The sequence below is a fragment of the Microcaecilia unicolor genome, chromosome 6, assembly GCF_901765095.1.
Source record: "Microcaecilia unicolor chromosome 6, aMicUni1.1, whole genome shotgun sequence".
NCBI classification, from domain to species: Eukaryota; Metazoa; Chordata; class Amphibia; order Gymnophiona; family Siphonopidae; genus Microcaecilia; species Microcaecilia unicolor.
The window spans coordinates 242773027-242788624 of NC_044036.1; the positions used below are offsets into that span (position 1 = coordinate 242773027).

The 15598-nt window shown below is 49.4% G+C and overlaps 1 protein-coding gene across 1 annotated transcript in view; it reads left to right on the top strand.

Moving 5' to 3' along the window:
* Positions 1-15598, top strand: part of MAMDC4 (MAM domain containing 4) — a 510080-nt gene that overhangs the window by 453285 nt on the left and 41197 nt on the right. The window lies entirely within an intron of this gene.

Below are 15598 nucleotides of genomic sequence, written 5' to 3' on the forward strand. Positions count from 1 at the left end.
GTTGAAGTAGGGACTACAAATAGCACTCTGTTTTGAGATGAAAGTTTAAAAAGTCTCCCTCCTGGAACTCGGTAATTTGGTATGTCTGGAATCTTCATAAGAAGGGACTGATGTAAGCACTTTCTGTAATTGAGTTCCAATAGCTCTCATCTAGGCCAATAAAGCCAACTTATCAAAAAGATGTGAATGGGAGAACTACAATCCTGGGGATGTAAGGAAGTACTTAGGCAAATCCTAGTTTACCTTAAGGCATATTCCATGTTCACATGGAGACAAAGTGGTAGAGAGAAGTCAAGTTAATGTACAAGACAGGTTTTCTGACAAATTACAGCACAGTTCTCTAAACACGAGAACACTCATCATTGTTATACACACAGCCTCCACTTTCATACTGCAGTTGTCAAAATTCTGTATCAGTTATTTGACTCAGTTTCATAAGTGTGCTTTTATGTATATACTGTGTTGTTGTTGTTGTTGTTGTTGTTGTTGTTGTTGTTGTTGTTTTTTAAACCTTATAATAATGTCACTTTCTGGCATTTCTTATGTGCCCTGTTACTTTATTTGGCTCTTTTCAGGAGAAATAGTGATTGGTTCAGGGAAGGAGTACAGAGTTATTTGACTCAGTTTCATAAGTGTGCTTTTATGTGTATACTGTGTTGTTGTTGTTGTTGTTTTTTAAACCTTATAATAATGTCACTTTCTGGCATTTCTTATGTGCCCTGTTACTTTATTTGGCTCTTTTCAGGAGAAATAGTGATTGGTTCAGGGAAGGAGTACAGAATAAGGAAACGAGAAGGAATCAAGGAGCAAGGGGGGAGGAAAGAGAGAGAAGGGAGAATCTCAGCAGAGGAAAATGGAAAAGGGCTCTGGTAAGAGGGGGACATAAAGGGGGAGATGGGGAAAAACATGGGGCAGGAGAAAGATAACAGGGATGTGAAGAGAGAGAACATAAGCTTCGTCATATTGGGACACAACGAAAGTCATCAAGCCCAGCATCCTGTTTCCAACAGTGGCCAATCCAGGTTACAAGTACCTGGCAAGATCCCAAAACAGTACAATACATTTTATGCTGCTTATCCTAAAAATAAGCAGTGGATTTTTCCCCAAGTCCATCTTAATAATGGCTTATGAACTTTTCTTTTAGGAAGTTATCTAAACCTTTTTTAAACTCCGCTAAGCTAACTGCTTTTACCACATTCTCTGGCAACGAATTCCAGAGTAACCCTTCTTCAGATCGGAAATAAGTAAATTTTGACAAATAGAATATATAAGTGAAGCACAAAATCATTCCAATGACAGTCTCACAGGAAGAGGGAGGGCTAGTTTAGGTGACACAGTGCTTTTTTTGTGCCAGTACGCAACGGTACGGCGTACCGGCACCTTTTTTCTGAGGGCCAGCTCACCTGCCGGCCCTCAGCTCAACAATTTTCCATTTTTTCCCCCTGCAAATTTAATATTTAAGCGAAGTCCCAGCGCAAACCCGGTAGACAGTGAAACCAGCAAGCAGGCAGGCTCACCTCCTCCTCGCTTCCCTGCCCTCTCAGCTGCACAGCGTCCACTTCCGCGTTCGTCGCTGACTCGCTTCCCTTCCCTGCCGTAGTCTCAGCACAGCGTCCCACCTTCCTCTGATGTAATTTCCTTTCCGCTAGGGCGGGACGCTGTGCTGAGACTACGGCAGTCGGCAGGGAAGGGAAGCGAGTCAGCGACGAATGCGGAAGTGGACGCTGTGCAGCTGAGAGAGGGCAGGGAAGCGAGGAGGAGGTGAGCCCACCTGCTTGCTGGTTTCACCGTCTACCTGGAATGATCTCATGGGGGGGGGGGGGGTAGGTGGAGGCTGGGGCGAGTCGCGTCGCTGGACATGGAAAGGAGGGGGACGATGGGGGGGGAAGGAGAATCACTGGACATGGAGGGGAGGGCAGAGAATTGGTGAACATGGATGGGAGGGAAGGATAGGGGCAAAGGAGAATCGTTGGAGGGGAGGGCAGAGGAGAATCCTGGACATGGATGGGAGGGAAGAATAGGGGCAAAAGAGAATCACTGGACATGGAGGGGAGAAATGCTGGACATGGACAGGGGAGGGCAGGGGGGAGAGGTGAATTGCTGGGCATGGATGAGGGGAGGGCAGGGGAGAGAGGAGACATGCTGGACATGGAGAGGAGGGCAGGGAAGAGAGGAGAATCACTGGACATGGATAGGGGAGGGCAGGGGAGAGAGAATTGCTGGACATGGAGGGGAGGGCAGGGGAGAGAGGAGACTCGCTGGACATGGAGGGCAGGGGAGAGGGGAGACATGCTGGACATGGATGGGAGGGCAGGGAAGAGAGAATTGCTGGACATGGATGGGATGGGAGGGCAGGGGAAAGAGGAGAATCGCTGGACATGGATGGGAGGGGAGGACAGGGGGCAGAGGAGAATCGCTGGACATGGATGGCAGGAGAGGACAGGGGGCAGAGGAGACTCTCTGCACATGGATGAGAGGGGAGGGCAGGGGAGAGAGGAAACATACTGGACATGGATGAGAGGGGAGGTCAGTGAAGAGAGATTCGCTGGACATGGTTGGAAGGGGAGGGCAGGGTAGAGAGGAGAATCGGACATGGATGAGAGGGGAGGGAAGGGGAAAGAGGAGAATCGCTGGACAGGGGATAGAGGAGAATCGCTAGACATGGGAGGGCAGGGTACAGAAGAGACATGCTGGACATGGATGGAGGGAAGGAGAGAGGAGAAGTGCTGGACATGGATGGAGGGGAGGAAAGAAAAAAGAAGATGCACATGGATGGCGATGAGGAAAAGGGAAGAGAGGAGAAAAACTGCATGTGATGGAGAAAATAGGCAAAAGCTGGATCCACGTTATACCTCCTCCAGTCAATTCCACGGAGGAGGACCCAGCTTTGACTTATGGATGTCGGGCAAGAAATGAAGAAGAAAGGAGGAAAGTAAAGAAATAAATGGAAAGGAAGCCCTGGAAACGGAGTTAAGAGAACAGATAGAGAGCAGCAGAATCAGAGACTGGGGCCAATGTGGATAGAAAAACAAAGTCACCAGACAACAAAGGTAGAAAAAATCATTTTATTTTCATTTTAATGTTTGGAATATGTCCATTTTGAGAATTTACTTCTGCTGTCTTATTTTGCACGGGGTATACTGGAGCTGTAACAGCTTACAGAATTTATAATGAAAAAAAATCACGTTATTTTTTTCTCCTATACTAGTATAATATTTTCACTGATGTCTGTTTATATGCGCCATGGCTGGTATAAGGGTTGTGGCTAATGTGGGTGTGGCTATAATAGGGGTGGGGTCATATGTGGTGACCCTGCCCATAATGAGTACCAGCACCTTTTTTCTACAGAAAAAGCACTGGGTGAAAAACAAGGAGAGTTGGGTGGATGAGAGTCAGGGTGAGATGGATCATGGATGGTTGATAAAGGGCAACAAAACAGTAGAATTTTATGGGTTATAATGGGCTAGGAAACCCAGATCTTTCTTGAATCCTGTCTGGTGGGTGTCAACATATTTCATCATTTTGACTTCAATGGTCTTGCATTCCTGGATTGTCTTAAAATTTAATTTTAGTATTCTTACCATAAAATCATTGATGCAGTGTTCTGGTTTTATGACGTGCTGTCCCACAAAGGAGGCATCCTGGTTGGCACTGGAATGTTTAATATTGTAGCTATGTAAATTGAGCCTCATCTTTAGCATCTGGCTTGTTTCTCCAATATAGTACCCTTCTTCATACTTTTTGCATTGAATGATATATACAGTGCTTTTTTTGTAGAAAAAAAGGTGCCGGTACTCATTATGGGCGGGGTCACCACACATGGCTCCACCCCTATGATAGCCACACCCACATTAACCACACCCCCTATACCAGCCATGGCGCATATAAACAGACATCATTGAAAATATTATAGTACTATAGGAGAAAAAAATAAAGTGATTTTTTTCATTATAAATAATCTCTGTAAGCTCTTACAGCTCCAGTATACCCAGTGCAAAATAAGACAGACAATGTAAATTCTCAAATTGGACATAATTACAAACACTAAAATGAAAATAAAATGATTTTTTTCTACCTTTGTTGTCTGGTGACTGTTTTTCTTTCCATATTGGTCCCAGTCTGTGATTCTGCTTTCTTTTCTTTTCGCTTAACTCTTCTGTGCCATTTGTCATTTTTGTCTCCTTTTTCTTTGCTTTCTTCAATATTTTTCAGGCTCTCTCTCTGTCCAGATTTAATTCATTCTTACTATCCATTCTTTAATTTCCTTCATCTACCTGTGGCTTTTCATCTTTTCCTCACCCTTGTTCTCCCCATGCCCCTTCCTCTTATTCTCCAGTCTTTCTCTATTCCCCTTTTCCATCCAGCAGCTCTGCTTTCTCTCCCCATCCTTCCAGTGTCTCCCCTATTTCTTTCTGCATTCTTCCATCCAGCATCTTCCCTCTCTCTCTCCCCATCCTTCCATCTGTTTTCCCCCTCTCTCTCCCCATCCTTCCATCTGTTTTCCCTCTCTCTTTCCCCAATCCTTCCATCTGTTTTTCCCTCTCTCCCCAATCCTTCCATCTGTTTTTCCCTCTCTCCCCATCCTTCCATCTGTATTTCCCTCTCTCCCCATCCTTCCATCTGTTGTTTTCCCTCTCTCCCCAATCCTTCCCTCTGTTGTTTTCCCTTTCTCTCTCTCCCCAATCCTTCCCTGTTTTCCCTCTCTCTCTATCCCCATCCTTCCATCTGTTTTCCCCTCTCTCCCCAATCCTTCCCTGTTTTCCCTCTCTCTCTATCCCCATCCTTCCATCTGTTTTCCCCTCTCTCCCCATCCTTCCATCTGTTTTCCCCTCTCTCCCCAATCCTTCCATCTGTTTTTCCCTCTCTCTCCCCATCCTTCCATCTGTTTTTCCCTCTTTCTCTCTCCCCAATCCTTCCCTCTGTTGTTTTCCCTCTTTCTCTCTCTCCCCAATCCTTCCCTCTGTTGGATTCCCTCTCCCTGCCAAGTTTGGCGCGAACGGCGCGAAGACGCAACGCACGCGGCACCAGCCCCTATTTCCGGCCGCTGCTGCTTCTCCTGTTGTTGAGCAGCAGCGGCCGCTACACAAAGAAAAAGAAGATTAAAAAAAAATTGAAACCTGGCTGAAACGCGGCACCCCGGCACTGTAGACAGCCATTAGGCATTGGCTGTTGCCCCGCAACCGCTCCTCCTCTTGCCTTACGTCACTGCCCCTGGAGGAAGACCCCGGAGGAGCGCAGTGACGTAGAGGCAAGAGGAGGAGCGGCTGCGGGGCAACAGCCAATGCCTAATGGCTGTCTACAGTGCCGGGGTGCCGCGTTTCAGCCAGGTTTGAATTTTTTTTAAAATCTTTTTCTTTGTGTAGCGGCCGCTGCTGCTCAACAGGAGAAGCAGCAGCGGCCGGAAATGGGGGCTGGCACTGCGTGCGGGACATGGACTCACGGGGCGGGGGGAGCAAAAAAAAAAGGTGCCGGTACGCCGTACCGTTGCGTACCGGCACAAAAAAAGCACTGGATATATACCACATTTGAGGATAAGCATGTAAATGATTCCTGTATGCTGAATGTTTGTAGGATCCTGTGAGATGTGCTGGCACAGTTTGTAGCTAGGCATACTGCAGGGATGTGTGCCATTCTCTTCTTTTTGAGCTTGTATTGGGAGTTTACTTTTCACTAATTTCTGTTTCAAATTAGGTGACTGTCGGAAGGCCAGCACTGGTGGGGCTGGAAATATCTCTTTCAGTAATTATTCATGCTGGAGTAGTGGCTGTAGATCTTTTATGATTCTTAATTTTTCTAGCTCTGGATTGTATGTCACTACAAGAAGGATTCTCTGTGGCTTTCTTCTCTTTGTATTGCAGTAGGTTTTCTCTCAGTATTTTAATGGCAGAAGCCATTAGTATTCTTGGAGATTATTTTGGAGTTTATCTCTGTCTCTTGGGTCAGAGTAGATATGTGGTATCGTGTGGTTTGGCTGTGTGTACATGGATTTTTTTTTGTATGTGAAGGGTGGAAGCTGGAGTTGTGGAGTTAACTGCATCTGGCTGTAGGATTCCTGTAGATTGATGTTTGTATATAGCCATTGCTGATGAAAACTGTGGTGTCTATACTTTTTCTAATTCCACTATATCTTTTTTGAGATAAGGTGACCAGAACTGCACACAGTATTCGAGGTGCTGTCACAACATGGAGCAATACAAAGGCATAACAACGTCCTCATTTTTGTTTTCCATTCCTTTCCTAATAATACCCAACATTCTATTTGCATTTTTAGCCGCTGCTGCACACTGAGCAGAGGGTTTCAACTTATCATCAACAATCCCTTTCCTGGTCAGTGACTCTGTGGGACCAAAACAGATAGCACTCTTTTTGGGGTGTTACTGGGGTACCTGACACTTAGTGTAAATTATGACAGAAATGGGTCCCAAACAACACTAACATTAGTAAGTACAGTGTCAGGAGTAAATGTATCACCCCTTATCCTTAGATCCAAGCCCATTGTGCCAAAATAATAAAAGGAACTAACTCCACACCCAAATATTATAAAAATAGAGTATTATTTTATTTCTCCGAGGACAAGCAGGCTGCTTGTTCTCACTGATGGGTTGACGTCCTCGGCAGCCCCCTCCATCGGAAAGTTTACTAGCAAAGGCCTTTGCTAGTCCTCGCGCGCCCATGCGCACCGCGCATGCGCGGCCGTCTTCCCGCCCGAAACCGGCTCGAGCCGGCCAGTCTTCTTTCGTCCGCGCTCGGTACGGTCGTGTTACGCCGTTCGTGCCCCAGAGAGTCGACCTCGCGCGTCCTTTTCGACGTGTTTTTCCCTTGTTTTCTTTTAAAAAGTTCGGGAAGCGCTCCGGAAGTGTTCCGGAAGACCCTTTCGGGTTTTCTGCCCTTCCCGTAATTTTCACATTTGCCCCGTAAGTTTTATTTCGTTGTCGGGGTAGGCCTAGTTTGGCCTCGGTCGAGATTTTCTCCCTTTAAATTTTGGTGCTTCAATTTTCGCCATTTCGGCCTTTGATTTCGCCGGCGTGATTTTTCCGCCCATGACATCGAAGCCTTCCAGCGGCTTCAAGAAGTGCACCCAGTGCGCCCGGGTAATCTCGCTCACTGATAGGCACTCTGCGTGTCTTCAGTGTCTAGGGGCCCAGCACCGCCCTCAGAACTGCAGTCTGTGTTCCCTGTTACAAAGGCGGACTCAGGTAGCGAGATTAGCCCAGTGGAACGTTTTGTTCTCGGGCTCTTCGTCGACATCGGCACCAGAGGCATCGAGTGCATCGACGTCGTCAGCGTCCGGACCATCTTCCTTGGCTGCCGCTCCATCGACTGCATCGAGGCATCGGACCTCTGCATCGGCGCCGAGGCATCGGGCGACTGCATCGACGTCGGTGGTACCGAGACTTCGTCTGCTGATGTCGTCGGACGGAGGTGCATCGTCAGGAGTGCAGGTGAGGGCTGTCCATTCCCCTGCTGGTGGCGGTGAGCCTTCGGGTGGGTCTCCTCCTACCCTGAGGGCTCCTGCGGTACAGCCCCCCCGGGATCGACCTTCTTCGGTCTCGGCCCCGAGGAAGCGACGGATGGATTCTACGTCCTCCTCGTCGGTGCCGGGGAGCTCCGGTGACATGCTTCGGAAGAAGTCGAAGAAGCATCGACACCGGTCTCCTCCCCGTGTCGGCACCGAGAGCTCTGGGTCGCCGAGGGATTCGGCACCCAGCAGGCATCGGCACCGAGAGGACCGCTCACCCTCTGTTCAGGAGGTGTCGATGCGCTCCACTCTGGACAGCCCGGAACAGCCTCCTCGCCCGGAACAGGTTCTGACGTCGACGCCTGCATCGACCTCTCAGCCTTTTTCTGCAGCCACTCTGAACGAGAGCCTCCGGGCCGTTCTCCCAGAGATTCTGGGAGAGCTGTTGCGCCCTACCCCTCCGGTACCGGCGGTGCTTGCGCCTCCGGTACCGTCGAGCGTGGCGCCGGCTGGTCCATCGCCCAGGTTGAGGTCCCCGACGTCGGTACCGCGTGCGGTGCCGACCGCGGCCACCTCCCAGGAAGGCTCCCCGACTACGTCGGCGGAGGGAGCTTCGCCGATGCGGGCGAGGGAGTCTACCTCTCGACGCCCCCATCGTGGACGTGGCTCCACGGAGTCGAGCCGGGCGAGGTTGCAGACACAGGTCCGTGAACTTGTGTCTGACACCGAGGGTGAGGCCTCGTGGGAGGACGAAGAAGACCCCAGATATTTCTCTGACGAGGAGTCTGAGGGTCTTCCTTCTGATCCCACTCCCTCTCCTGAAAGACAGCTTTCTCCTCCTGAGAGTCTGTCTTTCGCTTCCTTTGTCCGGGAGATGTCTACGGCCATCCCCTTCCCGGTGGTTGTGGAGGACGAGCCCAGGGCTGAAATGTTTGAGCTCCTGGACTATCCTTCTCCACCTAAGGAAGCGTCCACTGTTCCCTTGCATCATGTCCTGAAAAAGACATTGCTTGCGAACTGGACCAAGCCATTAAGTAATCCCCACATTCCCAAGAAGATCGAGTCCCAGTACCGGATCCATGGGGACCCAGAGCTGATGCGCACTCAGTTGCCTCACGACTCTGGAGTTGTGGATTTGGCCCTAAAGAAGGTTAAGAGTTCTAGGGAGCATGCTTCGGCGCCCCCGGGCAAAGACCCTAGAACCTTAGACTCCTTTGGGAGGAAGGCCTACCATTCTTCTATGCTCGTGGCCAAGATCCAGTCTTACCAGCTCTACACGAGCATACACATGCGGAACAATGTGCGGCAGTTGGCGGGCTTGGTTGATGCTCTTCCCCCTGAGCAAGCCAAGCCTTTTCAGGAGGTGGTCAGGCAGCTGAAGGCGTGCAGAAAATTCCTGGCCAGAGGAGTTTATGACACTTTTGATGTTGCGTCCAGGGCCGCTGCTCAAGGTGTGGTGATGTGCAGGCTCTCATGGCTGCGTGCCACCGACCTGGAGAATAGAATCCAGCAGCGGATTGCGGACTCGCCTTGCCGTGCGGACAACATTTTTGGAGAAAAAGTCGAGCAGGTGGTAGAGTCTCTCCACCAGCGGGACACCGCATTCGACAAGTTCTCCCGCCGGCAGCCTTCAGCATCTACCTCTACAGGTAGAAGATTTTTCGGGGGAAGGAAGACTGGTCCCTATGCTTCTGGTAAGCGTAGGTACAATCCTCCTTCCCGACAGCCTGCGGCCCAGGCTAAGCCCCAGCGCGCTCGCTCTCGTCAGCAGCGTGCGCCTCAGCAAGGCCCCGCGGCTCCCCAGCAAAAGCAAGGGGCGAGCTTTTGACTGGCTCCAGCAGAGCATAGCCGATATCCAAGTGTCAGTGCCGGGCGACCTGCCAGTCGGAGGGAGGTTGAAAGCTTTTCACCAAAGGTGTCCTCTCGTAACCTCCGATCAGTGGGTTCTGCAAATAGTCCGGCAAGGATACACCCTCAATTTGGCCTCAAAACCTCCAAATTGTCCACCGGGAGCTCAGTCTTACAGCTTCCAGCACAAGCAGGTACTTGCAGAGGAACTCTCCGCCCTTCTCAGCGCCAATGCGGTCGAGCCCGTGCCATCCGGGCAGGAAGGGCTGGGATTCTATTCCAGGTACTTCCTTGTGGAAAAGAAAACAGGGGGGATGCGTCCCATCCTAGACCTAAGGGCCCTGAACAAATATCTCGTAAAAGAAAAGTTCAGGATGCTTTCCCTGGGCACCCTCCTTCCCATGATTCAGCAAAACGATTGGCTATGCTCTCTGGACTTGAAGGATGCCTACACTCACATCCCGATACTGCCAGCTCACAGACAGTATCTGCGATTTCAGCTGGGCACACGCCACTTCCAGTACTGTGTGCTACCCTTTGGGCTCGCCTCTGCGCCCAGGGTGTTCACAAAGTGCCTAGCTGTGGTAGCAGCGGCACTTCGCAGGCTGGGGGTGCACGTGTTCCCATATCTCGACGATTGGCTGGTGAAGAACACATCCGAGGCAGGAGCCCTGCAGTCCATGCAGATGACTATTCGCCTCCTGGAGCTACTGGGGTTTGTGATAAATTATCCAAAGTCCCATCTTCTCCCAGTGCAGAAACTCGAATTCATAGGAGCTCTGCTGGATTCTCGGACGGCTCGCGCCTATCTCCCAGAGACGAGGGCCAACAACTTGTTGTCCCTCGTCTCGCGGGTGCGAGCGTCCCAGCAGATCACAGCTCGGCAGATGTTGAGATTGCTGGGCCACATGGCCTCCACAGTTCATGTGACTCCCATGGCCCGCCTTCACATGAGATCTGCTCAATGGACCCTAGCCTCCCAGTGGTATCAGGCCGCCGGGGGTCTAGAGGACGTGATCCACCTGTCCACGAGTTTTCTCAAATCCCTATATTGGTGGACGATTTGCTCCAATTTGACTCTGGGACGTCCCTTCCAAATTCCTCAGCCACAAAAGGTGCTGACCACGGATGCGTCCCTCCTGGGATGGGGAGCTCATGTCGATGGGCTCCACACCCAAGGAAGCTGGTCCCTCCAGGAACGCGATCTGCAGATCAATCTTCTGGAGTTACGAGCGATCTGGAACGCTCTGAAGGCTTTCAGAGATCGGCTGTCCCACCAAATTATCCAAATTCAGACAGACAACCAGGTTGCCATGTACTATGTCAACAAGCAGGGGGGCACCGGATCTCGCCCCCTGTGTCAGGAAGCCGTCAGCATGTGGCTCTGGGCTCGCCGTCACGGCATGGGGCTCCAAGCCACATATCTGGCAGGCGTAAACAACAGTCTGGCCGACAGGTTGAGCAGGATTATGCAACCTCACGAGTGGTCGCTCAATTCCCGTGTGGTACGACAGATCTTCCAGGTGTGGGGCACCCCCTTGGTAGATCTCTTCGCATCTCGAGTGAACCACAAAGTCCCTCAGTTCTGTTCCAGGCTTCAGGCCCACGGCAGACTGGCATCGGATGCCTTCCTCCTGGACTGGGGGGAGGGTCTGCTGTATGCTTATCCTCCCATACCTCTGGTGGGGAAGACTTTGTTGAAACTCAAGCAAGACCGAGGCACCATGATTCTGATTGCTCCTTTTTGGCCGCGTCAGATCTGGTTCCCTCTTCTTCTGGAGTTGTCCTCCGAAGAACCGTGGAGATTGGAGTGTTTTCCGACCCTCATCACACAGGACGAAGGGGCACTTCTGCATCCCAGCCTCCAGTCGCTGGCTGTTACGGCCTGGATGTTGAGGGCGTAGACTTTGCCTCTTTGGGTCTGTCAGAGGGTGTCTCCCGCATCTTGCTTGCTTCCAGGAAAGATTCCACTAAGAGGAGTTACTTCTTCCATTGGAGGAGGTTTGCCGTCTGGTGTGACAGCAAGGCCCTAGATCCTCGCTCTTGTCCTACACAGACCCTGCTTGAATACCTTCTGCACTTGTCTGAGTCTGGTCTCAAGACCAACTCTGTAAGGGTTCACCTTAGTGCAATCAGTGCTTACCATTACCATGTGGAAGGTAAGCCGATCTCAGGACAGCCTTTAGTTGTTCGCTTCATGAGAGGCTTGCTGTTGTCAAAGCCCCCTATCAAGCCTCCTACAGTGTCATGGGATCTCAATGTCGTTCTCACCCAGCTGATGAAACCTCCTTTCGAGCCACTGAATTCCTGCCATCTGAAGTACTTGACTTGGAAGGTCATTTTCTTGGTGGCAGTTACTTCAGCTCGTAGAGTCAGTGAGCTTCAGGCCCTGGTAGCCCAGGCCCCTTACACCAAATTTCATCATAACAGAGTAGTCCTCCGCACTCACCCTAAGTTCTTGCCAAAGGTCGTGTCGGAGTTCCATCTAAACCAGTCAATTGTCTTGCCAACATTCTTTCCCCGTCCTCATTCCTGCCCTGCTGAACGTCAGCTGCACACATTGGACTGCAAGAGAGCATTGGCCTTCTACCTGGAGCGGACACAGCCCCACAGACAGTCCGCCCAATTGTTTGTTTCTTTTGATCCCAATAGGAGGGGAGTGGCTGTAGGGAAACGCACCATATCCAATTGGCTAGCAGATTGCATTTCCTTCACTTACGCCCAGGCGGGGCTGGCTCTTGAGGGTCATGTCACGGCTCATAATGTTAGAGCCATGGCTGCGTCGGTAGCCCACTTGAAGTCAGCCTCCATTGAAGAAATTTGCAAAGCTGCGACGTGGTCATCTGTCCACACATTCACATCTCATTACTGCCTGCAGCAGGATACCCGACGCGACAGTCGGTTCGGGCAGTCAGTTCTTCAGAACCTGTTTGGGCTTTAGGATCCAACTCCACCCCCCGAGGGCCCTGTTTGTTCTGTTCCAGGCTGCACTCTCAGTTAGTTGGTAAATTTTTTAGGTCAATTTCAGTTATGTCCTCGCCGTTGCGAGGCCCAATTGACCATGGTTGTTGTTTTGAGTGAGCCTGGGGGCTAGGGATACCCCATCAGTGAGAACAAGCAGCCTGCTTGTCCTCGGAGAAAGCGAATGCTACATACCTGTAGAAGGTATTCTCCGAGGACAGCAGGCTGATTGTTCTCACAAACCCGCCCGCCTCCCCTTTGGAGTTGAGTCTTCCCTTGAAGTGTATTGTCTTGCTACATACTGGACTGGCCGGCTCGAGCCGGTTTCGGGCGGGAAGACGGCCGCGCGAGGACTAGCAAAGGCCTTTGCTAGTAAACTTTCCGATGGAGGGGGCTGCCGAGGACGTCAACCCATCAGTGAGAACAATCAGCCTGCTGTCCTCGGAGAATACCTTCTACAGGTATGTAGCATTCGCTTTACACAGCAACAAATAATATAAAGGAAGACAGGAATAAATACAAAGACGATCCTATTCTAGAAATAGCTTGGAGGAAACGCATGTAAATCCCTAGCTAGACTCTGAAGTACAAAAAGTCACTCTAAACTCCAGAGCACTGATACAAGGATACATGGCACACATACAACCTGATGTAGTCCTTCAGATATTGGCAAATTCCTCAGATGTCAGTCCAGTCCAACACAGATTTTTGCCCCTCGAATGCGACATTGACACACACCTGCCTAGATCTGATAAGAGCTCTTTTATAGAGAAATCAGGAGCTTTATCTATACTGCTGACATATATTTTGGCCTTGAAGAACATATACAAATACATGTTGACCAGACACTCTGGCTCCAAAAGTCCTGCATTGCCATCAATTCTGATAACAGCTTGTTGGCAATGACATCAATTCCAAATTTGGTCTTATATACTGCTAAAATCCCCTTACAGGGTTCAGTACAGTTGACATCAATAGTTTACATGGAATGGAGATAGATTGCCTTGCCTATATTAGACTATACTCTTGGTGTTTGTCCACATTTGAACATACAAATCTTTAAATAAAGCAAGCAAACTATCTCTGTTATCAAGATAACCTTTTTACTTAATTGAGGAAAGGGCTTCAGAAACTCAACAACCGCTGATCCAACTTATAATTGGACCGCTGATTGCTTTACTCTGCTCTACGTGGCCAATTATTCGACCCACGTTGGCGAGAATCCTCATCAGTCACAATCCTCTTTACTAGCACTAGCAGTAATATATTTTTTTACACTTTTCTAAAAACATTTTTGCATATACATGCTGTTTAATATCGCAAAACAAATACTTAGCTGCGGCTGTGCTGGAATGGTAGCGAATGCCCGCACCCAACAGCGAGCCCCTGTTTCGCTCAATGCTTCTAAGGGGCCGGACTTTTACATCTTTTCACAGCACCTACGATAATAAGAACACATTCTTACTAACGATTATCCTTTCAGAGAGGAGCGCTCCTTACATCAACTATACCTATGGGACCGGGAGATACCTTCCACAAGCCATCAGCCAGCGTAATCCTACCTGCTGTACTGACCTGGGACAATTTAAACTACTTCCGGGTTGCTCTCTACCAATCCTAACCTTCAATCTACTTGGAAGTTAGAAGATTACTTATAGAATATTAATTAAAGGAAAGCCTTCCATTCAATTTTGTTGTTAAGACCTTGCGGTACTAAGGATTTTAATTTATAAATCCAACGCTGTTCTCTTTGTGTCAAATACCGATCACGATCTCCGCCCCGAATATGGGCGGGGACGTGATCTATCACAGTACATCTATAGTCTTCAAATTTGTGCGAATACTCTACACTATGTTGTACTAGCGGAGCTTCCGCTACACTATATTTTAAATTATGCTTGTGATCACAGAGCCTATTCTTCAACATACGTGTCGTTTTACCTACATAGATCTTGCGACATGGACAGATCAAGATATACACCACGTGATTAGTTTCACAATCCGTCTCATGTCGCAACTTATACCTTTTTCCATCTGTTGGATTTTGAAACACATTCTCTGATACCATTATCAAACAAAATATGCATCTAGTGCATGGTTTATGGCCCAAATCTATTGATCTCCCAGAGTTATCTCCCTTATCCTGAAACAGTTCCTTCAAATTCGGACCCCTAGAGTATGCTATTCTGAGCTCTTACTTATTAAACACCGGGTGAAGTTGCATTATCTTCCAGTGTTTCCTCAGAACTCGCACTGCACTCGTGGTCCCCTGCATATATTTAAGAACGCAGGTTTGCAGATTTTTCTCTTCCTCCTTCTTATCTACTACTACTATTTAGCATTTCTATAGCGCTACAAGGCATACGCAGCGCTGCACAAACATAGAAGAAAGACAGTCCCTGCTCAAAGAGCTTACAATCTAATAGACAAAAAATAAATAAAGTAAGCAAATCAAATCAATTAATGTGAATGGGAAGGAAGAGAGGAGGGTAGGTGGAGGCGAGTGGTTACAAGTGGTTACGAGTCAAAAGCAATGTTAAAGAGGTGGGCTTTCAGTCTAGATTTAAAGGTGGCCAAGGATGGGGCAAGACGTAGGGGCTCAGGAAGTTTATTCCAGGCGTAGGGTGCAGCGAGACAGAAGGCGCGAAGTCTGGAGTTGGCAGTAGTGGAGAAGGGAACAGATAAGAAGGATTTATCCATGGAGCGGAGTGCACGGGAAGGGGTGTAGGGAAGGACGAGTGTGGAGAGATACTGGGGAGCAGCAGAGTGAATACATTTATAGGTTAGTAGAAGAAGTTTGAACAGGATGCGAAAACGGATAGGGAGCCAGTGAAGGGTCTTGAGGAGAGGGGTAGTATGAGTAAAGCGACCCTGGCGGAAGATGAGACGGGCAGCAGAGTTTTGAACCGACTGGAGAGGGGAGAGGTGACTAAGTGGGAGGCCAGCAAGAAGCAGATTGCAGTAGTCTAAACGAGAGGTGACAAGGGTGTGGGTGAGGGTTTTGGTAGAGTGCTCGGAAAGAAAGGGGCGGATTTTACGGATGTTGTAAAGAAAGAAACGACAGGTTTTGGCGGTCTGCTGGATATGAGCAGAGAAGGAGAGAGAAGAGTCAAAGATGACCCCAAGGTTTCGAGCTGAGGAGACAGGGAGAATGAGAGAGCCATCAACAGAAATAGAAAACGGGGGGAGCGGGGAGGTGGGTTTGGGGGGGAAAATGAGAAGCTCGGTTTTGGTCATATTTAATTTCAGGTGGCGTTGAGACATCCAGGCAGCAATGTCAGACAAGCACGCTGAAACTTTGGTTTGGATGCAAGGTGAGATATCAGGGGT